Source organism: Alligator mississippiensis, chromosome 14 (assembly GCF_030867095.1).
Source record: "Alligator mississippiensis isolate rAllMis1 chromosome 14, rAllMis1, whole genome shotgun sequence".
In the NCBI taxonomy this organism is placed as follows: domain Eukaryota; kingdom Metazoa; phylum Chordata; order Crocodylia; family Alligatoridae; genus Alligator; species Alligator mississippiensis.
Window position 1 is genome coordinate 24662325 of NC_081837.1, and position 9273 is coordinate 24671597.

A 9273-nucleotide genomic window follows, 5' to 3' on the forward strand; every position below is an offset into this window, starting at 1 on the left:
ATGCCAAAGCCTGTTGGACCCTGTGGGAGGGACTCCCGCAAGTCAGCTGGAAGCTCCTCTCACTCTGGCTGAGTTTTTGGCAACCCTCCGCCTGATGCCTGGCAACAAGATGCCTCCTGGAGCCTCCTCACTGCCCATTGTACCTGGTTTGGGACCTCCTGAAGCCTCCTGGAGAGGCTGCTCTCTTCCACCAGGTCCCCTGCAACAGTCACCCAGGGTGCCAACCTGCTCATTGAGCCCCTCCTTTGGAACCCCCAGCTGGAGATGCCAATGGCAGAGGCACCCCAGTTTTGACAGAGGTTGATCCTGGTTGGTGTCACCCATATTGGAGACCTCTTGCACTATGCCCCAGTCCCCTCACTCCTGACCCACAGGGCCATGCATGTGGATGGCGGGTTTGTGGGGGTGGCTTGGGTGTGCTGGGTTTGTGAGGGAACTGTGGGTATGGAGGGGCATGGGAGGGCTGCTCAGGATGGGTGGGTCACTTGCCCCCTCCCCCCCAGAGTGCAGCTTCCTCGCACAGCTCACAGACTGCCCCCTGACAGGGGCCACATGCCCCCTGCCAAGTTTGGCCCTCCTACCCGACTCCAGCCCCCCCCCACACTCACTTCCCCACCCAGTACTAGTCCCCCACTTGCTTCTCCACCTAGCTCCATCCTCCACCTCACTTCTCCACCCAACTCCATCCCCCTTGCTTGCTCCTCCACCTGGCTCCAGCTTCCACTTCAATCCCCCACATGGCTCCAGCCCCCTGCTCACTCCCCTGCTCAGCTCTAGTCTTCACCTCACCCCGCTGCCTGGCTCCAGCCTCCTGCACTGCCCATAGCTTACTGGCAGTGGCAGCAGCACTCAGGGCCTTGTGGCACAGTCCCCGCCTTGCAGCATGGGGCAGTGGGGGGCAGTGTGGCTCATCTCCAAAAGTGTGGCACCTGCACTGCCTCTGCCACACTACCCCAATGTGGTCCGGCTTGGCATGGTGTGGTGTGGGGACTTGTGATTTTGGGCATCTCCAGGCTGTCACCTAGAGCTCCGCACCACTCACAGGGACCACCTCCCATGCCAGGTCAGGTCCTGTGTGCGTGGAAGCAGCCCAGCCTGACAGCATGGGGTCCATGCAAGCGGGACCCGGCCTGGCATGGCAGGTGGTCTCCACAAGCAGTGTAGAGCCCCAGGTGACAGCCTGGAGCTACCTGAAAGCACACAGCACTGCACTATACAATGTTGGGCCACACCCACTTGGTGTGACAGAGGCAGTGCAAGTACCAGGTGGTTAGGGATGAGCCGCACTACCCCCCACTGCCCTGTGCTGCATGGAGGGGCTGTGCCACGAGGCCCTGAGCACTGCTGCCAGTAAGCTGCAGGTGGTGTAGGAGGCTGGAGCTGGCTGGGAAGACCAGCTGAGGGCTGGAGTTGGGTGGGGGAGTAAGCAGGAGCTGGGGTCAGGTGGGGGGGGTTGGTGAAGGGCTGAGGCCATGTGGGGGGTGGGTGGGGGGCCCACCCCTCCTGAGCTGCCTCCCATGGTCCCCCGCACCCTCAGTAGTTCTCTCCTCTTTCTCCAGCCCCTCCCACCCCCTACTTACCTGGCACAGAACCCAGGTTCTGGTCACTGCAGCCTGCACTTCTGCCTGCCCTACATGACCAGGCACCATGTTCCTGCACTGGGAAAAGGGCCAGCCAGCTTCTCTGTAGAGGACCCGAGCGACTGGTTGCCTCAGGGTATGGTCCAGGACTGTGCCCTGCCCCACTTTTTTCCCCTGGACTATTATTTGGTACCTGGTAATCCAGGTATCAAATTTTGCTCCTGTGCAGCAAATATGCAGTGTGAGGAACATTTTTTGTTCCCAGCGTGCAGCATTCAGTGTTTCAAATGGATTTGAGACACTCCAAGAGGCATATGCACACTCGTCTGGACATGGCCATAGACTTCTTTGCTAATCAATCTATTTTCCCCTTCCTTTTGGGCTCCCTAATAGCCTTCTGAGGTGGTTAAGCAACCAGTTAGATCAAGAACCCTCACCTATGAGCTTTTTCAGTTGCTTGGGACCCAAATTCTGCATAGTTTTCTAAACTTTTATTTGAATAGTCTTCTGCATTCAAGACCTGAAGGCCCTCTGATTTCACTAACAAATTCTCTTAGTTTATTAAAGTTGACTCTGTTGAAACTGACAACCAAAGTTTCAGACCATGTACTCTTTACCCTTCCACTTAATTTAGACTGAGTTAACTGACAATGAGTATATGGCTATTTTATACAATCAGTTTTTTTCAATATCTCTTTACAGCTTAGCAAAATCTAAAACTGCATCTACTTTTGTTGATTCAGTAAATACTTATTGAAAAAACTGTCAAGTCTCATATTAAAGAATATCCGGGCCCTGCCATTATTAATAGCATTTGTCTGTAACCTCAGTCCAGGAAGTTAAAATCTCCCATGATGACACAACTTCTGGTAATTCCAGTATTTAGCTTTCTAAAAATATTACAGAGTTCTTTTAGTATCCAAATCCAGGTGTCATGTTCTACAGCACACTGCTATCACTAAACCAGTAGAATGTCTCCACATTCTTCCCCAAGATGGCTTTTGACTCAGAGACTGTTTTTTTTTTTTTTCCTATGCTATGACTTATTTATTTCACATTATTAATATGCAATGTACTCTGCCACCTTCATCTGTATTTTTATCTTTTACAGATAGCACATACCCAATAATATATGTGGTTTAGTTTGATTTCTGTCACACAAACATTGTTCCAGTCTTCAAGAAGGGGAAGAGGGAGGACCTGGGCAACTGTAGGCCAATCAGCCTAACCTCCATCCCAGGGAAAATACTGGATAAGCTCATTAAAGAATCTATGTGCAATATCCTCGTGGAAGATAAGATTCTGAATGACAGGCAGCATGGCTTTTTCACAGGTAGGTCTTGTCTTACCAATCTCATCTCCTTCTACAACCAGGTCTCTTGCCTCCTGGACATGGGAGATGAGATAGATATTATATGCCTAAACTTTCAAAAGGCTTTTGATCTAGTATCCCATGATATCCTTTTGGGAAAACTGGAAGACTGTGGGCTCAGCTGCTCGATGGCTCAGTGGGTGGGAAACTGGCTACAGGGTAGGACCCAGAGAATTCTTATGAATGGATCCATGTCATCCTGAAGCAAAGTGGCCAGTGGAGTCTCTCAGGAGTGCATTCTTGAACCAGTGCTTTTCAACATCTTTATCTATTATTTGGATTGGGAAGTAAAAAGCTTGCTGGCCAAGTTCATGGATGACACCAAATTTTGGGGTAGTGTGGCCATGCCAGAAGATAGGTTGCTGATACAGGTGGTCCTGGACAGGCTAGGGAGTTGAGCAGACTGGAACCAGATGAAGTTTAACACTCCCCAGTGTAATGTGCTCTATCTGGTGGCAAATAACCCTCAACATACATCCAGACTCGGAGGTGACAGCCTGACTGCACCATGGCTGAAAGGGACCTAGGGGTAATGATTGACAATTATGATTGAACATGAGTGTGATGCAGTGGCAAGCAGGGCAAACAACACACTGGCATGCATCAACTGATGCATCTCGTGTAAAACTGAAGAAGTGATACTCTTTCTGTACTCAGCACTGATGAGACAGCAGTTTGAGTACTGCATCCAGTTTTGGACATTGCACTTCAATAAGGATGTGGAAAAACTTGAGAGGATCCAGAGAAGAGCCACCCATATGATCAGGGACTTACAAAGCAAGCCATATGAGGCAAGGCTGAGGGATCTGGGCCTCTTTAGCCTAAAGAAGAGAAGGTTGAAAGGGGACTTGATAGAGGCTTACCTTTATAATCAGAGGAGTGCATCACGAGCTCAGTGAACAACTATTCACTAGGGCACCCCTGGGGAATACCAGGACCAATGGCTATAAACTCCTGAAAGGCTGCTTCAGGCTTAATGCTGGGGGGGGGGGCGGGGGGCGGAAACAAACAAACAAACAAACAAACCTCTTTCATAGTCAGGGTATCCAGACTGTGGAATAAACTCCCTCTAGAGGTGGTGTAGTTACCTACCCTGGAGGTTTTCAAAAGGATACTTGACAGTTACCTCACTGGGGTCACTTGATCCCAGATGTCTTCCTGCCTGGGCAGGGGGATGGGGGGAGGGGTTGGACCTGATGATCTGCGAGGTCCTTTCCAGCCTTTAATTTATGAATCTATGAGCCATGTTTATATTACTCCTGTGAGACCTCATTTCATGCCCTGAACTGGTAATTAAACCTCCTCCATTTTGTTGTCCTCTGCACTATTACACAGACATTTCTTTTGTTCCTCTTTGACCTCACCCATTGTCTTTGCTAATTGAGAACATCTTTTACTGACTGTATCACTCACCTGACTAATGCACAGATCAATCTTAATGCTTTTTACTAGACTGCTATTGGCTCTTATTCTTCTACCCATTACTATGCCCTTGTTTACCTGATTTTCCTCCTTCTGTGCACTAAAACCTGGCTAGGTTATTATATAAACCTTCTTCACATGTTATCTCCCTTCTTCTTAATTTTAAGGTTTTCATATCAGTCAAATCAGCCTTTATCTAAGATAGTCAGTATTCTAGGAATTTAGGAGGAATCCATATGCCAAAAAAAGTCCTCTTTCTGAAAATGCTATCCAGAAATGAAAATAGAATGACTAGACATAACTGAATGGGATTTTGAAAGAGGTTTTGAAAAGTAACAAATTTCCTCAGAAGAGAAGCAACATGTGACAGATATTAGTCACATTGCTTAAAGCACACTCAAAATGCCTTCAGATACTGCGGTGATAAGCACAGTATAAAAACCTATATAGATTAGATTAGGTCCAAAGCTATTTAAAAAACTGTGTAGTCATGGGTTGAGAGAAGACGGTCAATCATAGATCAAAAGCTGGTTAGGAGATAGAGGGTGCGTCTACATGAGATGCTAACTGCACAGTAGCCTAATTCTATTGTGCAGTAGTGTTCAGGGCAAAACCATGTTAATATGCTACTGCACAGTAGTATTAGGCTACTGAGCAGTTAGTATCACTAAAAAGCTGTGTGCTGGCACTACTGCACAATAGTGCCAGTTATTGTTCATTGATTTAGTACTTAGTTATCCAAGCACTAATCTTAATGCACAGTAACTATGGCACATTAATGAATGTATAGACACACCCAGGTATAAGAAGTGGGGAAAAAAAAAATGTTCAGTTTTTAATATGAGAAAACTGTAAGAATAGGAGCCTCAGGATGTTGACTATCAGACCCATATGGGTGGAGATATTTATGAAATGTGACAAAAAAGGCTAAGTGGGCTGCGTGCTAGTTTGCAGTTCTTGTGGGCACACTTGGAGGGGGGTCTCAATGTGAGCAGACTGTTGTAAAGAGTTGCTATAAATAGTTTCATATTAGATGATCTCCTGAGGTCCCTTCCAACCCTATTTTTTTAATGATTCTGTTTCTGTGATTCTATGCCCTTTTCACACCAAGGGAAGATGACAGTCTGGGTCCAGCAGCAGGCCTCAGAGAGTACTCCTGGATTTCTTCCCCAGAACTTATGTGTTAGTTTCTTGGTTAATACTGTAATTCTCTAATAATTTTCTTATGAATATGGCTGACTGTGCAAGAGAAAAAAATGAAGCTCAGAGACACTTCAAGAAGAAAACAAAGTAGTCCCAGGGGGGGACAGAGTAGAGAGTAAGAAATAGTCCCAGGGAGGACAGAATAGAGTTCATGCAAGGACAGAGGGAACTCTGGTGGCACAATAAAGATTCTTTGTTTGGATCTGAGCACTCTGCTATGCTGTTTGGGATGTCAGCATTCTGACCTTCCCACACTGCGAAGAAGAAAATGCCCACCACATTTCAGGATCTGACCAAGAAGGAGCTTTCCAAGGTATTGGTGCTATGGATCTCTGGGGGAACCAAGAACAAAGAAGAGCCAGAGTCTTGAGCCAGAGGCTTGCCCCTTGAAAAGCCATACCAGGGCTAGCTTTCAGGGGTCTTTCATGAGAGGGAGACTGAATAAAAGGTTCTTTTTGGGATGTCCTGGGACAGAGCTTGTGGTATGACCTGTGACACAAGTGATCTGGAAAAGCAGGTGGGGAGTAAGGGGCAAACATTCTGAAAACAACCCCAAAATTAGTTAGTTTAATCAAGATGAGCTAAAGCTACCAAAACTTCTGCGGGACCAAGCTAAGGTTGGTCAATGGGTGACACAAGAGCCAATGATGTTCATTGCTCACAAATGCAGTTTGGAAGCAGTCATTAGAAATACTGCTCTTCATTGTTGGGTTTTAAATTAACCACAGCTGCTTGGGGAAAAGATCTGGGGTCATAATTTCAAAATGGGTTTAGGGCCAGATTTTTAAAGGCTTTTAACTCCTGCTCAGATCAGTGGGGGGCAGGTGCCTAAATCATTTTAAAATCAGACCCTAAGGGTTTTAGTAGCTTAAGGCCAATTGACACTCAGTAAGTAAATGTTACTTTGAAAATGATACTTTTGGCAGCTTAGCCACTTAGCTCTTTTTGAAAAAGTGTCCATAACTCACTTTGGAAAATGATACTATAATTACAAGTCATTTAGGAACTTTTGAATAAGTTACCCATGGGCATCAGGGAAGCTCAGTAAAAACCAAATGGAATATTAGGCTGCACATTGAACATAATATTAAATATACTATAATTTCATGATGTAAATCAATATGATATTATGATAGTATCTCCTTGAAGCTAGATTCAATTCTGATCACACTGTCTTAACAAGGAATAAGCAAGTAAGCAGATGTAAAGGAGTTTGAACCAGACAGTGTGACCAAGAGGTAGTGTCATGAGAAGAAATACCGAAAAGAGTGTGGCTGTTTTGAATGGAGACAGATCAATAAATGAATGTAAAATAATGGATATCCCAATTATGTGGTCATATTCATGCTCTTTATAATAAAAGAACACAGGAATATTCAATTATATTAAAAGTCAATCTTTTTAAAAAAACTGATAGAAATAAATAATGTTGACACTAACTTTTGGCATTAACTTTTGGAATGTCCTGCTACAAGATCTCAGTAAAGACATGATGAGGTAATTTTTTTCTTAAGGCATGTTGCCCCAAACTGGATATTGTCTGTCAGTGCCAAGTAGCATGGAATTAATATTTCCCACACCTTACATGTGCCCTGTCTTAGTGCAGCCCAGAATGAGATTTTCCCTTAGTGCAGCAGCATCGTGTTGTTGACTCAGTCAGTCTGTGGTTGCTATAAGTGCTAAATCATTCCTATGGTACTGCCACCTAACCAGCTGTATTCATGCATTGGGATTTTCTGGCCTAAATATAGTGTTTTGCACTTGTCTTTTCTGAATGCCATTTAAGTTTAGACCTGTAAACTCATCTAGCCTGGTGACAACTGCATATTTTGTAAGGTTATTTTCTGTTCTGTTAACAGAACAGAGCAGGATAAACATACAGGCAGTTATGAAGCTGATGAGCCTAACCCTGATTAAATACAGTAGCATTATTTTACTTTTAACAGATAATTGCTCCTTTTTTAGGATCTATAACCATTTTCTGAGAGGAAGGATTTCCCATGCATCAGGTTTCTTGGCCTGCTCATGATGTAATTAGATGCTCAGACATTTTCTATATAGGCTTCCCTCACTTTATGTGGGTTCTGTATGCACAAATTTGTTCTTATGCGATGACCCTTTTATACCAAAAATGCTTTATATGCAAGGTAAATTCACTCTTATGTGATCGGTATGGTGGAAGCCCACTGTCAGCTGCTTTGTGTGGTGCATTGTAGGAGTGACACCATAGACAGAGGAAGGCAAATATAAGGTGGTTGGTCAAGGCATGGAAATGGACATAGCTGGGTAAGGGCACAGGCAACTTGTGGGACTTGGGTAACAGGCAGTTGGCACAAGACAGAGTCCTCTATCAGAGCATGCAATCAAAGTGATGGGAAGGGACATGCACTCTCAAGACATGTCAACAGCTATAGTGCAGAGTAAATAGGACAACCATAATGAGCCAGATTAAAGCAAGTCCAGCATGGAAACACAGGCTGAATGGATCTCTCATTTGAATTTCGTTCAGTTTCCAGAATATTTTTTTTTTTTAAAGTGAACTTAATCTTGAAACCTGCAATATATAAACTGAGTAGCTCATATCCTTTCTCACATAGCTCCACACACCAAGAGTTTCCTCTCTGATTTCCTAAGTGGTTAAAGAATTTTTCTTACTCAGCACATGAAGCAGCAGACTCGGAGAAATTTGACAATCTGACAGGCCCAGACATGTTGCTTTGGGGTTGATCCTCTTCTGGCTGCAAGGCTAAGCTCCTCAGCTCTCCCATTTCCTCTCAGAGGATGCCTGGTCACATTGCATCAGATGAAGCAGGATGTAGCTGAAAAACCCCTGCTCCTTCCACATTTGCACAGCATAGGGCTGACATTATCCCTGTCTGCCACTGTGTAGTGTTTACTAATGAAACCATAACCCCACACAGTGAGCCAGCTGCACAGCACAGCACAGATGAGGCTGCAAGAAACCAATGAGACATGAAGACCCTTTAGGCAACCCTAGCACTTGCTTTCTTCAAGACTCAGTTGGTCAGTCTATAGTGAAAGTTGGATTGCTGTGCCTCTTCCTGGATTGCTGTGCTGCTAGAAAGATAACATCACTCCCCTTTTCAGCCATAAACAAGCACTACCTCTGGAGTCACAGTTGCCCCAAAGGATGCAAAGTTCAGGGGAAGTAACCCCTTCTTTCACACCCAAAAAGGTATTTTTTCTGACTTCTTTGTGTGCAACATCACTCGTTCCCACCACCATGCCTAGAGCCAGAATTATCTGTTGTCACAGCTATACTGGTTTCCAATTAATCCTTGTAGCATTGTTCTGCTTGGACTGAAAAGGGCAGGTCCTTGGTTCTCCTTTCACTTTGCCACCAAACCATCCAGTATTGCACACTTGGGATCTGAGAACAATGTCCTGCTGTATTTCTTCTATCATTCCATCTTGTGAAAGATCTTTCCATCCTTATACATCCTTGGCCATCCTGTGCTGTCAGTTGGGCAAACTGTGCATCTCTGTTCTGCCTTCTGTTTTCCTGATCTAGTTGGCACATGTTAGAATTTATCCTATAAAGCATGGAGAAAATGCATGGGCGGAATCAAGCCAAGGAGCTCATTCAAGTGGGAAGATAATGTAGCAAAACCCCATTTTTCTTTTTTGTATTTATTTTAAAATGCATTCCCTCCCCTTCCCCAACCATTTCTGATT